The sequence below is a fragment of the Vulpes vulpes genome, chromosome 4 (assembly GCF_048418805.1).
Source record: "Vulpes vulpes isolate BD-2025 chromosome 4, VulVul3, whole genome shotgun sequence".
Classification (NCBI taxonomy): domain Eukaryota; kingdom Metazoa; phylum Chordata; class Mammalia; order Carnivora; family Canidae; genus Vulpes; species Vulpes vulpes.
The window spans coordinates 37,334,947-37,354,085 of NC_132783.1; the positions used below are offsets into that span (position 1 = coordinate 37,334,947).

The 19,139-nt window shown below is 36.3% G+C and overlaps 2 protein-coding genes across 7 annotated transcripts in view; one reads left to right on the plus strand and one right to left on the minus strand.

Moving 5' to 3' along the window:
• The window catches only part of SGMS2 (sphingomyelin synthase 2), a 173,189-nt gene that overhangs the window by 130,039 nt on the left and 24,011 nt on the right, over positions 1–19,139 (minus strand). For 3 of the 6 annotated variants that reach the window (XM_072755520.1, XM_026017563.2, XM_072755519.1), the window contains one exon: positions 630–784. The exons of 2 other annotated variants lie outside the window; for them this stretch is intronic. The gene's annotated coding sequence lies outside the window, so the exon portion shown is untranslated. The remainder of the gene's footprint in view (positions 1–629; positions 785–19,139) is intronic. One more of the 6 variants, XM_026017566.2, reaches the window with a different exon arrangement.
• The window catches only part of PAPSS1 (3'-phosphoadenosine 5'-phosphosulfate synthase 1), a 183,279-nt gene that overhangs the window by 45,642 nt on the left and 118,498 nt on the right, over positions 1–19,139 (plus strand). The window contains exon 2 of the mRNA XM_072755517.1: positions 6,827–6,926. The gene's annotated coding sequence lies outside the window, so the exon portion shown is untranslated. The remainder of the gene's footprint in view (positions 1–6,826; positions 6,927–19,139) is intronic.

Genomic DNA, 19,139 nt, shown 5'->3' on the forward strand with positions numbered 1-19,139 from the left:
CCATACTACATCAGTATACTGTCTGCAGACTCAACACACTGTTTTTGGACATTTTATTTTTCACTTAGTATTTTACTTTGGAAATAATTTCTATCAATATATTTAGAATTAGTCTATTCTTTCTGGTGGCTGAATCCTCTTGATTATATCAATTCCCAACTTGGAATATTTGGCAATGTCTAAAGGTATTTTTTGGTTGTCATAACTGGCATCACTACTGGCATCTAGTAGATAGAGTTTAAGGACATCCCCAACAACAAAGAATTATTTAGTGCAAAATGTCAGTAGTACTCATGTTGGGAAACCCTGCAGTATACTTTTATTTTATCTATTACATATTTTTCTAAATTAAATTTAAATTAAAATTTTTCTCAGTCAGAAATCTGATTGTGTACAGTTGCACTCCAGTTTGCATAAGATGAAAGAATAAAGAAACAAAATCTAAAATTGATAATTCTAGATGATTTTAAGGATTGATAGAAACTTTTCCTGTTTGTAAAAACCGCAAGGTTTCTAAGAAGGGCAAAATTGAGAGACCCTAAAGTTGAAAGCATTTTCAGATTGATCTAAGTAAGCCCCTCTAATACTTAGAGTGAAACACATCAAAATACAAAGTTGATTTTCATTACCTAATGAACATACTGGTGATCCAAAATGAGTTCAATTCCAGAGAAGATTGGGGTCCCTTCATTTTTAGGTATAGAGGACTGACCAGCTTTGCCAAGTCTCCTGTTCCTACTGGAGCAAAAAAAAAAAAAAAAAAAAAGCTGCCGGAGTGGACCACCTATGAAAATAAAGTAACAATTTCCTAATGAGTATTATTTAGATAATTTATATTTTATTTTTCAAAAATAACAAAAGTAATACGTTTGTGGTAATTCAAATAATATTGAAGGATATAAAGAAAAATTAAAAGTTTCTCTTACTGCTCAGCCTAATCTTACTTCTTAAGGATAATCATTAGTAAGAGTTTGTTAATAATCTATATCTATTTCTTATGTATGTGCAAACACCTATGTATCTATTTATTATAAATACACACATTTGGTATTTTTCCTACAACAATGAGCTCCAACTATTTATTTAAACCTCTTTTCCCACCTTCACCCCACCATTCATCAGTTTGTCAACCTAAGTCAACTCAAACAGATCTAACTCATTATCTTTAATTCACCATGTAATATGTTATATACAGGTATACCAAATTTATTTAGCTATTACATTATTATGGATCTTTTAGAACATCTCTAGTTTTACCATTAGATAACACAGCAAGTAGCATACTTATATTTGCATACTTTTATAATTATCTCTCAAGGATTGATTTCACAAGGTAGATTTATTAGGTTAGAGGATATGCACATTTAAAATTTGATAAGTACTGTCAGTGCATATGATTGCCTATTTGCTCACAGCCTACTGAAGAAATTAGAAAGAATTATAAATGACTAATGATAGAGACACAAATAATTTTGGTACTGCAATAGATGAATTCTTATATGGATATTAATAGATGGATTATAGTATAAATACTAAAATAATAAGCACAAAGGAGGCCTTACAACATGAAAATGTTTACAATATCAAGGGTAAAAAGCAGAATGCTTTGTATGTAAAATTACACATGAATAGGGTTGAGAAATGGAAGAGTACATGAACAAGTGAAAACCATTTGAGTGAAAGTAGAGATAATTTTTTCCCTTTTTTGGTTCTTTGGTATTCTTATGTTATTTGTACAATAAATATAATAAAAATGAGAACCTTTAAATAATTAACAGAAAAGATAAATATAAAAAATTTTAATCAGATTTATTGGCTTATCTTAATGTAGCCTTAATTTGCTATTTATCCCTTCCAATAGACAATGACAAATTATATGTGTATTCATGTTGTTGGGATTGGGTGCTTTAAAAAGATGATCTTTCTTTCATAGAGAATGGCATAATGCTAAAAAAAAATCACTGGCACATCACATTTTGAAAGTTATTGGTAGGTACCAATGCAATAGATTTAGCACAGTCTCTTGAATTTGGACAAATGTTCATTTGTTTAAATTTTCTTTTTGCCCAAGTAGGTCATAAAAGGTTTCTTTCATTCAGTTTTTTTCTTATATAAGTTTTTTTTTTTAAGATTTTATTTATTTATTCATAAGAGACCCACAGAGAGAGAGAGTCAGTGAGAGAGAGAGAAGCAGAGATACAGGCAGAAGGAGAAGCAGGATCCATGCAGGGAGCCCGATGCGGGGCTCAATCCTGGGACTCCAGGATCACGCCCTGGGCCAAAGGCAGGTGCTAAACCACTGAGCCACCCAGGGATCCCTCTTTTATAAGTTTTAATGACAAAAACCAAAGTTTTGAAGATGATAAAATAGTAGAATTGTGGTAAGAAATATTTTTGCTCAGGGCACCTAGGTGGCTTTGTCGATTAAGCACCTGCCTTGGGCTCAGGTTGTAATCCTGGAGTCCTTGGATGGAGCCCTGCATCAAGCTCCCTGCTCAGTGGGGATCCTGCTTCTCCCTCTCCCTCTGCTCCTCCCCCACTCCTGTGGGCTCTCTTGCTCACTCTCTCTCCCTCCCAAATAAATAAAATCTTAAAAAAAAGAAAAGAAAAGAAAAGAAAAGAAAAGAAAAGAAAAGAAATATCTTTGCTCCTCTTGAAGGACAGGAAGGCCTTGGCCAGGTCCTTGAGATGGGCCCAAGTATTCAGGCAATAGCTTAACTTAAAAGATGAGAGCAGGCGTGGCCTAGGGTATGTATGCCTGGTTCTGAGAGAGCCATCCAACATGAACAGGAGTTGCCTTTTGTGATGTAATGGAAAATAAGGTTAGATAGGTAGAGGGCAGGGAAAGAGGAGAACAGGCATTGAAAGCCAGACAGAAAAGAGTTTGTATCGAATGCATTAAATTGGATTGATTGAAATAAGGAGACACTAAGATCCTCAGCCAGGAAACGAGAAAAAGTGAACAGCTGTTATCTTTGCAAGGATGGAGAGGCATGTTCTTATTTAATTCTGGAGTAGGGGCAAGAGGGACATGTTCAGTTTGAAAGCAAAACAGCATTTTGTCTCATTGCTTTAAATTGGTTTTAGTTACAAAGTTTGTTTTATTTTAATTTCCAAATAACATTGAAAGAATACGTGGGTTTGTGGTTATTTTTTGTTTATCAAATGCAATCATAGGTTAAAAATTATTGAGAAACACAGAATGTAAGCCCATGTATTACTATTTTTCACTAATATAATTAAAATAGTAGAATATAACAGTTATAATTTTTTGAAAGTTATAATTTTATTTTATTTTATTTTATTTTTTTGAAAGTTATAATTAAAAAAAAAAATGACCCACCCCTTCCTGTGCCCAATCTCACCAATCAATTTCTGATCTTTACTCTATGCCTTCTGGTATTTATCTTTTTACATAAAAATTTTTATTTATGCTGCTGTATCATGATACAGCCATTTTATACATGATCAATTGATCTTTTCACATTGGTAAATGAAGATCTACCTCTTATATAACCACCCTATGTTCCTTCCTTCTCACTTCCCAATATAATTAAGCCACAGATTTGTCTGAGGTTTATCCCATATTCACATTATTTTGACTGTCAACATATTTTTCACTGCTGACCTTAGTAATATACCATGATTACACTTCTTTCTCTTTCCCTGGAGTCAATAATTCATTTGGTAGTCATCTTTTCTTTTTCTTTTTTTTTTTTTTTTTTAAGATTTTTAAAATTTATTTATTCATGAGAGACACACAGAGAGAGAGAGGCAGAGACACAGGCAGAGAGAGAAGCAGGCTCCATGCAGGGAGCCCAATGTGGGACTTGATCCCGGGTCCCCAGGATCAGGCCCTGGACTGAAGACAGGCGCTAAACCACTGAGCCACCCAGGGATTCCCCCATTTGGTAGCCATCTAAGTAAGTTTTCACATAATCCAATACTTGTCAGATAATCTGAATTCCATTTTTAATTTATTTCCAGAAACTTTAGGTCTCTTGCCTCCAATCTTGGCTGATTGCTTTCTAGCCCCATTTTATGATTTGTCATCCTTCACTGTCTTTTGCTATTGTTCTGGAAAATCCTCTCACCCTCTTTTCTGTTGGATCCTTTGTTTCTAGAATCATATTTTCTTCTTTACAGGTTTTCTCCCTATTTGTTTGAGACTTTGAGTGCCTACAAATGGCCTACAAATGGCTTTGAGTATGCAGGGTATTCTCAGGGGGCATTCAGTTTCTGCACAGAAAGAGACTCAGGTCTTGTGTCTGGCTGACACGTTCAAGGACCTAGATAGGGAAAGAGGGCTGGTGGTAGGTAGGTGAGGATGTTTTTCTCTGATAATTACATGGACTTCCATTTAATCTACCAATTTTTAGCCCCTCAGCTCCCCTGGAGCTTTCTGTACCTGCTGTCTTTAAGCTCAGAATCTTTTTGATTCATGCTCTATAGGGAATCAATCTTAAATCTGAGAATTTGGGAGAGAAAGTCACTAGGCTCTATGAGACCTAACGTCACTTACACTCACTTCTAAATGATTCTCTTAATCCCAGATGTGCACCTCAAAGTCCCTTTCTACAAAACCCCATTCTCAAGCTTTTGCAGCTTGTTCTCTTTCCTCCTGCCAAAGACACCCAGGTTCAGCTTCTCCTACTCTTCTAAGTCATCAGCTTTCCATCCTCCAAAGCATGTTGATATTTCCTTCCTACTGTGTCTTCTCTCCTGAGCTTTTAAAAAAATATTTTAGACCTGTATATTTTAGATATGATTATTGTCACTGTAAGGGGCATTCAGGAGAGAATGGAAGTGATGCGTTCTATTTACCATATTGAATCAGAAACCCCTATTTTTTACTTAAAATCCTGTGATAGCACATTATTTTCTTTACCTTTCATTATGAAATTTGTTTTTCAAAGATAATTTTGGCATAAATATAAGTAATGAATTGAGTCATCCTTTTTTTTAATCAATAGGATTAAAATAAGATTAACATTACCATTCTTTGAACTGCCTTGGAAAATGTGATTTTCAGTTGTTCACACATGACTTATCATTCTTTTGAAAATCCTTTCCTTTCACCGGTGCCTCCCTGTGATTAGTTTATCACATTGATTCAAATACAACATTCTTATGTCTCTGCAAGTGTATCATCCTTTTCCATACTCTCTAATTCCTTTAAAATTGCATTTCTCAGTACATTTACATTAGTTATTATAACTTCTCTGTATAATTATATTTCTGGAGAACACAGTGGCTGATATAAAACTGTCAAGGTAAAAACAAGGCGATATTCGGATTACCAATTCTTGTACATATAACTCTAAGAATTTTATAATGAATTTCTTTTAAAATCCCCAACTTTAATATTATATATGCCTGCCTTCATCTCTGGAATTATCTGTGTATTTACAGTATATGAAGCAAGGAAAGGAAAATTACGGATAAAATTGTGTTAATGAATGTATGTATTTTATCAATATAAGAATAAAGGGATAATAGTTGATATAAAATTTAAATAGTTAATATTTAAGAAACTAAACACCAAAGCAAGTAACCAAAAGCATCTCCTATATACTAACAGCTAGGGTAGTTGTTCTTTGGCAATATTTTTAGTGACTTAGGGTGATAGATTATCTCTGTATGCTATCTAAACGGAAAAACTGTTGGGGTTTGAGATGGCAAACAATTGATATTATTGATTTCTTCACTGAATTGACTGTTAGTAATGTATAAACATCATCAAATTTGCTCTACTGTTCACACTTTATGAATTTAGTTTTATGTGTGATGAGCTTAAGTTAGCTATGTGTATATACATATACTCATTTTTATAAAGCCATTAATGTTGAAAAATTAAATTTAAATCAACTATGGACTGGCTTATAATAGCTCCTCTATGTTGTCCCTTATAACAGAGCTATCTTTAAATTAAGTGGCTGCTCAATACACATTTGCTTGCTTTTTTGTTGTTTTTTGCAATTTGTTCAAGGCTTTTGGTATATAAAAAGTAGGTAAGCCATAAGGGAATTTGTCTAAACAGAGTGTACATATATCATGTAAGAATTATTTTTTATGTGCTAGAAAGAGGCAGGAATGGATTCATTTAAATTGCACTGGGAAAAGCATTATTCTATTAGGTGTGCTTTCCTACTGTGTCTAATTAATCTACTAAATTATCAGCTTACTTTATATCTTCCACCTCCTATAAATAGCCTCCTTTCTCAGAATTTTAGATAAAAGAAAACTTACAGCCTAGGCAGGATGCCCTGACCGGTTAAACCTGCCTCATACTCAGCAGACTTTTTGCCTCATTGACCTTCCTCTAGACCTTCCAACCTAAATATGTTTTTTTTTTTTTTCCCCAAAGCTTACTTCTAGATTTTGGAGCACAGTTTGGAAAAAGATACACAGAGCTTACTGGCTTTGTAATTATTTGATGGATTTCCAACATGAGCTCAATTTTACTCCCTAGATACCCTCTTTTCCAATTGGCTATATAGACGATTTGAAACCTCTATCACTTTAACCAAGCCTACTGCTATAGGTGTACTCCCTTTATCTCTGCCTTATCAGAGCAAATAAAAAAGCAGTTGCCACTTAATGAGCACTAACTGCCAAGCCCTTTCAACCAAAATGCACAGTGGGTCTTTTATCTTCTTTCCATAGGTGAGGAAAGTGAACTGCAGGAGGGAAAAGAAGCATGCTCAAGGGCATGTGGGTCACACATACACATAGCTCATCAGATACCTGATTCATGCCGTATTACGTTTTTCATTTTCTCTTTCATTCTCTTTTTTAAAATTTATTTATTTATTTATTTTTTAAGAGAGAGAGCACAAGCAAGCACAAGCAGTGGAGAGAGAGGGGGAATCAGACTGAGCAGGGAGCTCAATCCCAGGATCCTGAGATCATGACCTGAACTGAAGGTAGACCTTTAACCTGCTGAATTCCCTTTTACTCTTTTGTTTTACTCTTTTTAAAAATATATTATTTGATATGGACAAAATATATAGTATATATCATTGTTAAAACTAAATAATAAAATGAATGTCCACAATCTCATTGTTTAATTTAGGAACTGGAACATAATAGTACTGTTACATCTACCTGTGTTCTTCTCTTTCCTATTCTCTGGTTTCTCCTCCCTCCCAGAGGTTTTGTATTTATCATTCTCTTGCTATTTTTTAACTTTTTGTTTTAAAACTATTTAAAGCACAGAAAAGTTTTAAAAATATTACAAAAAAGTTCCTGCATACCCTTCAACAGATTCAGCAATGATCAGTTTGCCATATTTGTTTTCTGGTTCTCTTTTTCTTATGCATAGTGTTATTTCTGAAGCATTTGAGAATAAATTGCATATAGCATGCTCCTTTGCCTCTAAATACTTGGGTGTATGTTTTCTAAAAATAAGGATTAAACACACTCAGTTATCAAAATCAGAAAATTTAACACTGCTTATGTTACTCAATAATCTACAGTCCACGTTCAAATTTCCACGTTTACCCTAATAAAATATGCTTTATAGCTGTCCCACTCCACTCCTCCATGGCCATAGCCCACATCCCCTACCAAAGGATCCAGGTCAGGGTCACATATTCTGTTTAGTTTTCTCCAGTTTCACTTGATCTGGAACAGTTCCTCAGTCTTTGTGTTTTTTGACCTTCAGATTTTTTAACAGTTCAGGCCAATTACTTTGTGACTGTCCTTCAGTGTGGGGTTTCTTCATAGAATGTTTCTTCATAATTAGATTTAGGTTGTGAATTTTTGGCAGGATTACTATGTAAGTGAGGTCATGTCCTTTTCAGTGCAACACTCAGGAAACCCATATGTCATTTTTCTCCATTTTTGGTGATGGCAACTTGGATTTGTTGGTTAAGATGATGTCTTCCAGGTTTATCCACTTTATAAGCACTATTTCCCCCATTGTAAATAATAAGTAATTTGTGGAGAGATCTTTGAGACTATGTATCTATCCTGTTCTTCATCAAATATCAACCCAATAGTTTTGGAATCCATTGATAATTTTGCCTGAGTCAATTTTTACTACAATGCTTGCCAAATGGTGATTTTCTACCTCCATCATTCCTTCTGCATGAAATTCTACTATATGGGAAAATTCTTCCTTTTTCCTTATTTATTTATTTATTAGTAGTAGAAACTCATCTGTTTCTTTAATCTAAGTTTGAACTTTCATCACTGATCAGCATGGCCACATCTGTCATATATCAACTTTCCACATGTTCTTGAATCTTTCTGGGCTCTCTTGTTCAACTAGTCATTTGGTTTTCCCTTTGCCAAAGCAACACTATCAATTATCATGACTTCATCATTAGTTTCAGTGTCTGGTTGGCCAAGTTCCCTCTTATTATTAAGGAGTGCCTTGGATACTTCCCTTTGCCATATAACATATCAATATCAGCTGTCACGTTTCACAAAAACTTCTGTTGATACCTGGAATTATATTAGCTCTACTGGTCAATTTTGGGAGAATTCATTTTTATTGTATTATTTATATTTGTATAGATATTAGTTATATTTATTATCATATTTAACCCAAAAGTCACCCAGTAAGTACTTTTTTGTAACTTAAGTTTTATTATGAGCATCTTCTGCTGTCAACACTTAATACATCCAATTTAATTCAATATATTTAATTATGAAATTGAATATATTAATTTATTTAGTTGACTTAATTTAATATACTTCACCATATAATATACACCACATCACCTCAGTAAATCAGCTTCTAGTGGACATTTCAGGTAGGGTTTTTGTTTTGTTATTTTGTTTATTGCTGCTAGTCTAAGCAATGCCACATGGTAATTCTTGCTAAATTTTGTGGACCTCCTTATTATGTCCACCTGAAGAAACTGTGACTCCTCAGATTTAAGTGACCCACAAACTGCTGGTGGCTGGAAAAACAGGAAGTAGCTGAATCAGGATCGATCCTGGGTTTGTGCTTGGCAGAGTGGGAGTCCCACTTCTACAGATCACTGATATGGGGCTCAGAGCAACTTTCTTCACCTCAAGTTCCTCACCTGCAAAATGTGGTAACACCCATTGCAGAGGGGTGTGCTAAAGACCACATGAACCAATGTAACAGTGTAATTGGCCCTGACCCTAGCACTTAATTTTTTTGTAACTTAAATGTTAGTGACATACAGTGCAATATTGGTTTCTGGAGTAGAATACAGTGATTCATCACTTACATACAATACACTGTGCCCATCACAAGTGCCCTCTTTAATACTCATGACCCATCTTGCTCATTCCTAACCCACCTCCCTCCAACTACCCTGGAGTTTTCTCTATCATTAAGAGTCTCTTATGGCTTGTTTCCCTTCTTTTCTCCTTTTCCCCTTTCCCATATGTTCATCTGTTTTGTTTCTTAAATTCCACATATGAAGAGATCATATAGTATTTTTCTTTGACTGACTTATTTCGTTTAGTATAATCACTCTAGCTCTATCCACATCGTTGCAAATGGCAAAATTTCTTTTTCTGGTGGCTGAGTAATATTCCATTGTGTATATATATACCACGTCTTCTTTATCCATTCATCAGTCGATGGACATTTGGGCTCTTCTCCATAGTTTGGCTATTGTTGATAATGGGGCTATAAACAAACTTTTTGAAGAACCTCCATACTGTTCTTCAGAGTGGCTGCACCAGTTTGCATTCCCATCAACAGTGCAAGAGGGCTCCTCTTTCTCTGAATCCTTGTCAATATCTGTCATTTCCTGATTTGTTAATTTTAGCCATTCTGACAAGTGTGAGGTGGTATCTCATCATGGTTTTGATTTGTATTTCCCTGATGATGAGTGATGTTGAGCACCTTTTCATGTGTCCATTAGCCATCTGGATGTCTTCTTTGGAAAAGTGTCTATTCACATCTTCCACTCATTTTTTTTTCTTAAGATTTTATTTATTTATTCATGAGAGACACAGAGAGAGAGAGAGAGAGGCAGAGACACAGGCAGAGGGAAAAGCAGGCTCCATGCAGGGAGCCCGATGTGGGACTCGATCCCGGGGCTCCAGGATCTCGCCCTGGGCTGAAGGCGGCGCTAAACCGCTGAGCCACACGGGCTGCCCCTTTCACCCATTTCTTAATTGGATTATTTGTTTTTTGGGTGTTGAGTTTATAAGTTCTTTATAGATTTTGGATACTAACCCTTTATCAAATACGTTGTTTGCCAATATCTTCTCCCATTCCATAGGCTGCCTTTTAGTTTTGTTGATTGCTTCCTTTGCTGTGTAGAACATTTTTATCCCGATGAAGTCCCAATAGTTCATTTTTGCTTTTTTTCCCTTGCCTTTGGAGATGTGTCTAGCATGAAGTTGCTGTGGCTGAGCTCAAAGAGGTTTCTGCCTGTGTTCTCCTCTAGAGTTTTGATGGATTCCTATCTCACATTTAGGTCTTTCATACATTTTGAATTTATTTTTGTGTATGATATAAGAAAGTGTTCCAGTTTCATTCTTCTGCATGTTGCTATCCAGTTTTCCCCACACCAAAAAAGAAATTGTCTTTTTTCCATTGGATATTCTTTCTTGCTTTGTCGAAGGTTAGTTGACCATTTAGTTTTGGGTCCATTTTTGGATTCTGTATTCTGTTCCATTGATCTATATGTCTTTGTGCCAGTACCATACTGTCTTGACTACAGCTTTGTAACAGATCTTGAAATCCAGAATTGTGATGCCTCCAGTTTTGTTTTTCTTTTTCAAAATTGCTTTGGCTATTCAGGGTTTTGTGGTTCCATACAAACTTTAGGGTTGTTTGTTCTAGTTCTGTGAAAAATGCTGGTGGTATTTTCATAGGGAGTATACTAAAGGTGTAGATTGCTTTGGGTAGTATAGATGTTTTATCAATGTTTGTTTTTCCAATCCATGAGCACAGAATGCTTTTCCATTTCTTTATGTCCTCTTCCATTTCTTTCATAAGTGATCTATAGTTTTAAGAGTACAGATCTTTTACCTCTTTGGTTGAGTTTATTCCTAGATATCTTAGTTTTTGGTGCAATTGCAAATGGGATTGATTCCTTGATTTCTTTTTCTGCTGCTTCATTATTGGCATATAGAAATGCAACAGATTTCTGCACATTGATGAGACCTCACTTTTTAAAAAAAAGTTGAACTTTCCTTTCCACAAACATAGCATATTTCTCCATTCATTTAGGTCTTCTGAGTGTCCTTTTATAATATTTCATAGTTTCTTTTGTCCTGTACTGGCCTTATACATCTAGTAGATTTAATTTTAAACATCCTATATTTGAGCTATTTAAATGGAATATCTTTTTAAATTATGTTTTTTATGTGCTTGTTATAGAAACGTTTGCTGAGTGCTTATCAGATTTTATAGAAATGCAGTTGAGTTTTGCATATTGATCTCACAGTAAACTTGTATGTCTTATTGTAAGTTGTCTTTTAGATTTTTAAGGAGATTATCATTATCATTTGTGAAATAATGAAATCCTTTGTCTTTTTTTCCAACCTTGTCTTTGATTTATTTCTTCCTGTCTTTCAGAGTAAGATTAACAAAATGAGTAGGAAAGCCTGCACAGTGCTGAGGCTGTTGCTTCAATGTCCACATCCATCCTGGTCCCCACGCAGTTTGGCACCATCTGGTGGTGATTATCCATTCCAGCTTACACATTGTTGGGAGCAACTCCGTCTGTAGCTGATTGGACTTCAGGAAAGCCTCAATGGTTCCAGGAAATTCCTGGCTCAAGCGTGCCAGTTTTCTGGGCCCACTTTGGGAATATTGAGTTGGGAGATTACTGAACACCTCCCCTCTGGGTTTCATGTTATTTTTCTGCTTGGCTCCCCCCACTCTACCTGTCCCAGATACCATTTCCCAACCTCAGAAGATAAAAGCTTTAGTCTCCATCCTTCCTTTGTTCCACCTGCGGGGTTCTGTTGGTAGATGGAAGCAAATTTTCCATTCCATAATCTCAGAATTCATGAGATTTGGGGTATATTTTTACAAGGTTTTGTTTAGTTGTATATTTTGTTGTCTCCTTCCATTATAAAAAGAGCTACAAAAAACTTGAGGATTTTTTTGTTTGTTTGTTTTATTCATAGCCGTATAACCAATAAGTAGGACTTCTTAGCATGCAGGCACCCATATATATTCACTGAGTAAAGTTAATTGACAGATATTGAAACCTTGGATTATGTGGTAGATTTGTTAGTATCTTTCTATAATTCTATTACTTATTGTTCTATATTTTTAAGCCTGTCTTATCAGACACATACAAAATTAAAATTATTATATACTCTTGATGAACTCAATCTTGTTTAATAATTTTTTGGGTTTTTTGATTTCTGTTTGGTCATAAAACCTATTTCAATGCTAACATGCCATCAAACTTTCCTTTAGCTAATACCTGCCAAGTATGTCTTTTCACTTACTTTTACTTTCAACTTTTATATGTCCTTATGTTTTATGTCCCTCTCTTCTAAACAGTATTTGACTGGATTTCCTAATACAATTGAGCAATCTATCATTTAACTGGTGAGTTTAGTTCATTTATTTTTATGATGATTATTGATATATCTGAATTTATTTTTATGTGTCTTTTAAAAAATATTTTATTTATTCATGAGAGACACAGATAGAGAGGTGGAGACATAAGCAGAGAAAAAAACAGGCTCCTTGTGGGGACCCTGGGATCACGACCTGAGCCAAAGGCAGCTGCTCAACCACTGAGCCACCCAGCTGCCCTTATATCTAGGTGTCTTAAAACCTGTTTAATCTTCTTATTGATTTTTTTCTAATTTAATAATTACATTTCTAGAAAATCCTTTGCTTCTTTTTTAGATCAGATTATTCCTATTGGTCTCGTATTGCCTGCTTACCTTTAATTTCATTGTTTAATTCCATTGTAATTTAAATAATTTCATTGTTTCAGTATATATTCTATATCCAAACCTTCAATCTGTGTTTTTTTTTTTTAATTTTTATTTATTTATGATAGTCACACACACAGAGAGAGAGAGAGGCAGAGACATAGGCAGAGGGAGAAGCAGGCTCCATGCACCGGGAGCCCGACGTGGGATTCGATCCTGGGTCTCCAGGATCGCGCCCTGGGGCAAAGGCAGGCGCTAAACCGCTGTGCCACCCAGGGATCCCTCAATCTGTGTTTAAGTTAGAATTGTTATATTAGGTAACATTTATATAGTGCTAACATTACTACTACATATATTAGATAAACATGTGCCAAGTACTCTTTAAAACATTTAAAAAATAATATATTTTATTTAACCCCATATTCCTGAAGTACTATCATTTCAATGAAGTACTCTTTTAAGAACTTTACTTATATTAACTCATTTAGCCCTCATTTTCCAGATTAATCCCATTTCACAGGTTAGGAAATTGCAGCAAAGAGAGGTAAAAAAAAATCTGACCAGGATCACGTAGCAGGCCAATTTCTGAGCTGGGATTTTGAACTGAGCTGACACTATATTCTATTAATCAATATAAGGAGGGGGGAAACCAAGCATTGTTTTTATTTTTATTTTTTAATAATTCTCTTTTTTAAAGATTTTATTTATTTGGGCAGCCCGGGTGGCTCAGCGGTTTAGCGCCACCTTCAGACCAGGGCGTGATCCCGTAGACCGGGGATCGAGTCCCACATCGGGCTCCCTGCGTGGAGCCTGCTTCTCCCTCGGCCTGTGTCTCTCATGAATAAGTAAATAAGAGAGACACAGAGAAAGAGAGAGAGAGGCAGAGACACAGGCCGAGGGAGAAGCAAGAAGCAGGCTCCACGCAGGGAGCTGGACGTGGGATTTGATCCCGGGACTCCCTTTATCTATGTTTTTAGATAAAGAAATTTTACTTTTGTTGTTGTTGTTTTTTTTTAAAGATTTTATTTATTTATAGAGATGCAGAGAGAGAGAGAGAGGCAGAAACACAGGCAGAGGGAGAAGCAGGCTCCACGCAGAGAGCCCGATGTGGGACTCGATCCAGGGCCTCCAGGATCTCGCCCTTAGCTGCAGGCGGCGCTAAACCACTGCGCCACCGGGGCTGCCCTGCTTTTTTTTTTTTTTTTTTTTTTAAAGATTTTTAGTTTATTTATTCATGAGAGACACAGGCAGAGACATAGGCAGAGGGAGAGGCAAGCTGATGTGGGTGGGACTTGATCCCTGGACCCAGGAATCACACCCTGAGCTGAAGGCAAATGCTCAACTGCTGAGCCACCCAGGTGTCCCACTTTTGCTTTTTTAAATGCTTTTAATTTTCAACTTTCTTCATGTGGGAGGTGGCTTTTTCCATTTCTTCTTTAGTTTACTGTTCATATCCTTTGTCCTTTTCTTCCTGGAGTCCTAAATGAACTTCGTATTAAAAGCTCCTTGCTGAGGCTTCCCTGGGACAAGGGCATGACTCTTTCTGCTGTGCGTCTCTTTATTTTCTTAATGATGTCTTCAGGTCAAGATCCCAGGAAGAGTGTTTCTCAGTAAGAATGTAAGGTGCAAGGCAGATGAAAGTATTGCATATTGAAGGGGTTTAAATAGTGCATGTCCTCAAGGACTGAGGATTCAAGGCAGTAGACCTGCTAAACTTAAAGTCATAGGATAACTTTCAAATCATCCTGAAAACCTATGAATTTGACCTGAGATTTAAAGAGAGAACAGCTGGAATGCTACAGAGAGAAGAGTTTGTGCTTCTAACAAGCCACTCTGCACTGAGCAAGATGACTAGAAAGAAGAAATCACCACAAAAGAATCAGAAACAGTACTCTCTGCTACAAAGTTACAGAGTTTGGATTACAATTCAATGTCAGAAAGCCAAATCAGAAGCACAATTATAAAGCTACTGGTGGCTCTGGAAAAAAGCATAAAGGATTCAAGAGACTTCATGACTGCAGAATCTAGATCTAATCAGGCTGAAATTAAAAGTCAAATGACATGCAATCCAAACTGGAGGTCCTAACAATGAGGGTTAATGAGGTAGAAGAAAGAGTGAGTGACATAGAAGACAAGTTGATGGCAAGGAAGGAAGCTGAGGAAAAAAGAGAAAAACACTGAAAAGGCCATGAGGAAAGGTTAAGGGAAATAAATGACAGCCTCAGAAAGAAAAATCTACATTTAATTAGGGTGCCAGAGGGCGCCAAAAGGGACAGAGGACCAGAAAGCATATCTGAACAAATCATAGCTGAGAACTTCCCTAACTTGGGGAGGGAAACAGGCATTCAGATCCAGGAGATAGAGAGATCCCCCCTAAAATCAATAAAAACCATTCAACACCTTGACATCTAATAGTGAAACTTGCAAATTCCAAGATAAAGAGAAAATCCTTAAAGCAGCAAGAGACAAGAGATCCTTAACTTATATGGGGAGAAATATTAGATTAACAGCAGACCTCTCCACAGAGACCTGGCAGGCCAGAAAGGGCTGGCAGGATATATTCATGTCTTAAATGAGAAGAACATGCAGCCAGGAATACTCTATTCAGCAAGGCTCTCATTCAGAATAGAAGGAGAGATAAAAGAGCTTCCAAGATAGGCAGAAACTGAAAGAATATGTGACCACCAAACCAGCTCTATGAGAAATGTTTAGGTGGACTCTGTAAAAGAAAGAGGAAGCCCAAAGAAATAACCCACAAAAACAGGGACTGAATAGGTATTATGATGACAGTAAATTCATATCTTTCAATAGTAACTCTGAACGTGAATGGGCTTAATGATCTCATCAAAAGTCGCAGGGTTTCAGACTAGATAAAAAAGCAAGACCCATCTATTTGCTGTCTACAAGAGACTCATTTTAGACCTAAGGACACGACAGCCTGAAAATAAAAGGCTGGAGAACCATTTATCATTCAAATCATCCTCAAAAGAAAGCAGGGGTAGCAATCCTCATTTTCAGGTAAAGTTTATCCCAAAGACTGTAGTAAGAGATGAAGAGGGACACTATATCATACTTAAAGTATCTATCCAACAAGAGGGCCTAACAATCATGAATATTTATGCCCTGAATGTGGGAGCTGCCAAGTATATCAATCAATTAATAGCCAAATTAAAGACATACTTAAATGATAATACACCAATAGTAGGAGACTTCAATACAGCACTTCCTGCAAATGACATATATTCAAGCACAACATCTCCAAAGAAACAAGAGCTTTGAATGATACACGGACCAGATGGATTTCACAGATATTTACAGAACTTTACATCCAAATGCAACTGAATACAGATTCTTCTCAAGTGCACATGGAACTTTCTCCAGAATAGAACACATAGTGGGTCACAAATCAGGTCTCAACCGATACCAAAATATTGGGATTGTCCCCTGCATATTTTCAGACCATAATGCTTTGAAACTTGAACTCAATCATAAGAAGAAATTTGAAAGAAATTCAAACATGTGGAGGTTAAAGACCATCTTGCTAAAAGATGAAAGGTCAACCAGGAAGTTAGAGAATTAAAAAGATTCATGGAAACTAATGAGAATGAAGATACAACTGTTCAAAATCTTATACAGCAAAAGTGTCCTGAGAGGGAAATACATCTCAATACAAGCATCCCTAAAAAATTGGAAAAAACTCAAATACACAAGCTAACCTTGCACCTAAAGGAACTGGAGAGAGAACAGCAAATAAAACCTACACAAAGCTGAAGAAGAGTTAATAAAGATTTGAGCAGAACTCAATGAAATAGAGACAAGAAGAACTGTAGAACAGATCAACAAAACCAGGAGTTGGTTCTTTGAAAGAATTAATAAGATACATAAATCATTAGCCAGCCTTATTAAAAACAAAAGAGAAAAGACTCTAATTAATAAAATCATGAATGAAAAAGAGAGATCACAACCAATACCAAGGAAATACAAACGATTATGCTCAAAACATATTATGAGCAGCTATACGCCAATAAATTAGGCAATCTAGAAGAAATGGACGCATTTCTGGAAAACCACAAACTACCAAAATGGAAACAAGAAGAAATAGAAAACCTGAACAGGCCGATAACCAGGGAAGAAAGTGAAGCAGTCATCAAAAACCTCCCAAGACACAAAAGTCCAGGACCAGATGGCTTCCCAGGGGAATTCTATCAAACGCTTAAAGAAAAAACAATACTTATTCTACTAAAGCTGTTCTGAAAGGTAGAAAGGGATGGAATACTTCCAAACTCATTCTATGAGGCCAGCATCACCTTAATTCCAAAACCAGACAAAGACCCCACCAAAATGGAGAATTATAGACCAATATCCCTGATGAACACAGATGCAAACATTCTCAACAAGATACTAGCCAATAGGATCCAACAATACATTAAGAAGATTATTCACCATGACCAAGTGGGATTTATCCCCAGGGTGGAAGGCTGGTTCAACACTCGTAAAGCAATCAGTGTGATAGATGATATCATCAAGAGAAAAAACAAGAACCATATGATCCTCACAATAGATGCAGAGAAAGCATTTGACAAAATACAGCATCCATTCCTGATCAAAACTCTTCAGAGTGTAGGGATAGAGGGAACAGGGAACATTCCTCAGCATCTTAAAAGCCAGCTATGAAAAGCCCACAGCAAATATCATTCTCAATGGGGAAACACTGGGAGCCTTTCTCCTAAGATTAGGAACACGACAGGGATGTCCACTCTCACCACTGCTATTCAACATAGTACTAGAAGGCCTAGTTTCAGCAATCAGGCAACAAAAAGAAATAAAACGCATTCAAATAGGCAAAAAAGAAGTCAAACTCTCCATCTTTGCAGATGACATGATATTGTACATAGAAAACCCAAAAGACCCTACCCCAAGATTGCTAGAAATCATACAGCAATTCAGCAGTGTGGCAGGATACAAAATCAATGCCCAGAAATCCGTGGCTTTTCTATACACTAACAATGAAACTGAAGAAAGAGAAATTAAGGAGTCAATCCCATTTACAATTTCACCCAAAAGCATAAGATACCTAGGAATAAACCTAACCAAAGAGGTAATGGATCTATACCCTAAAAACTACAGAACACTTCTGAAAGAAATTGAGGAAGACACAAAGAGATGGATAAATATTCCATGCTCTTGGATTGACAGAATTAATATTGTGAAAATGCCAATGCTACCCAGGGCAATTTACACATTCAGTGCCATCCCTATCAAAATACCATGGACTTTCTTCAGAGAGTTGGAACAAATCATCTTAAGATTTGTGTGGAATCAGAAAAGACCCCAAATAACGAGGGGAATATTGAAAAAGAAAACCAGAGCTGGGGGCATCACAATGCCGGATTTCAGGTTGTACTACAAAGCTGTGATCAAGACAGTGTAGTACTGGCACAAAAACAGACACATAGATCAGTGGAACCCCGAGAATGGTCCCTCAACTCTATGGTCAACTAATATTCAACAAAGCAGGAAAGACTATCCACTGGAAAAAGGACAGTGTCGTCAACAAATGGTGCTGGGAAAATTGGACAGCCACGTGCAGAAGAAAGAAACTGGACCATTCTCTTACACCATTACAAAGATAAACTCAAAATGGATGAACGATCTAAATGTGAGACAAGATTCCATCAAAATCCTAGAGGAGAACACAGGCAACACCCTTTCTGAACTTGGCCACAGCAACTTCTTGCAAGATACATCTATGAAGGCAAGGGATACAAAAGCAAAAATGAATTATTGGGGACTTAATCAAGATAAAAAGCTTCTGTAAGCAAAAGAAACAGTCAACAAATTAAAAGACAACCTACAGAATGGGAGAAAAAATGACATATCAGATAAAGGGCTAGTATCCAAGATCTATAAAGAACTTTAAACTCAACAGCAAAGAAACAAACAATCCAATCATGAAATGGGCAAAAGATATGAACAGAAATTTCACAGAGGAAGATATAGACATGGCCAACAAACACATGAGAAAACGCTCCGCATCACTTGCCATCAGGGAAATACAAATCAAAACCACCATGAGATTCCACCTCACACCAGTGAGAATGGTGAAATTAACAAGACAGTAAACAACAAATGTTGGAGAGGATGTGGAGAAAGGGGAACCCTCCTGCACTGTTGGTGGGAATGTGAACTGGTGCAGCCACTCTGGAAAACTGTGTGGAGGTTCCTCAAAGAGTTAAAAATAGAACTGCCCTATGACCCAGCAATTGCACTACTGGAGATTTACCCCAAAGATA